Source organism: Arachis duranensis, chromosome 8 (assembly GCF_000817695.3).
Source record: "Arachis duranensis cultivar V14167 chromosome 8, aradu.V14167.gnm2.J7QH, whole genome shotgun sequence".
NCBI classification, from domain to species: Eukaryota; Viridiplantae; Streptophyta; class Magnoliopsida; order Fabales; family Fabaceae; genus Arachis; species Arachis duranensis.
Genome location: NC_029779.3, coordinates 21,043,205 through 21,043,478, shown reverse-complemented (window position 1 = coordinate 21,043,478; position 274 = coordinate 21,043,205).

Sequence of the window (274 nt, the reverse complement as noted above, 5' to 3'; positions counted from 1 at the left end):
GTTTTGAGCAAGCTTTTGGTAACATCAGTGCCAAGATCCGGCAACAACACCAAATTTTTGGCGTTATTGCCCGGGATTGTTTAAGTTTGGACAACTGACGGTTCATCTTGTTGCTTAGATTAGGTATTAATTTTTTTCGAAATTCTTGAAGATGAATTCTAGAGTTTCATGATGATTTGTTGAAATCTGGCTGGCTGAGAAGCCATGTCTAATTTCATTGGACCGAGGTTTCAACTCATCATCACAAGAGCTTGTTGATTTCTTATCAATCTTG